The sequence below is a fragment of the Cariama cristata genome, unplaced genomic scaffold (assembly GCF_000690535.1).
Source record: "Cariama cristata isolate BGI_N322 unplaced genomic scaffold, ASM69053v1 scaffold22167, whole genome shotgun sequence".
NCBI lineage: Eukaryota > Metazoa > Chordata > Aves > Cariamiformes > Cariamidae > Cariama > Cariama cristata.
Genome location: NW_009627372.1, coordinates 6,600 through 6,817, shown reverse-complemented (window position 1 = coordinate 6,817; position 218 = coordinate 6,600). Strand labels below are relative to the sequence as shown.

Below are 218 nucleotides of genomic sequence, written 5' to 3'. Positions count from 1 at the left end.
GCCAGCCGCTGCCCAGCCGGGCTGGGTCCCCCCAGGTGACATACCCATCACAGCAGGAGTTATTTTCTTTGGGGTTTGCAGTTCAAAGCACATCAAGTAATGATGGGGCCCTTCCAGCTCGGTGGCTCCTCCGCCTGACTCCCAGGGTGTGCAACGGCCAAACCGGACCGGCAGGACAGCCGTGGGAATGGGCACAGCCCCTCTGGGGGCCCCTGGAC

The 218-nt window shown here is 63.8% G+C and overlaps 1 protein-coding gene across 1 annotated transcript in view; it reads right to left on the bottom strand.

Moving 5' to 3' along the window:
* The window catches only part of LOC104164946 (semaphorin-4G-like), a gene marked incomplete at its 3' end in the record, with an annotated part of 6,448 nt that overhangs the window by 3,309 nt on the left and 2,921 nt on the right, over positions 1 to 218 (bottom strand).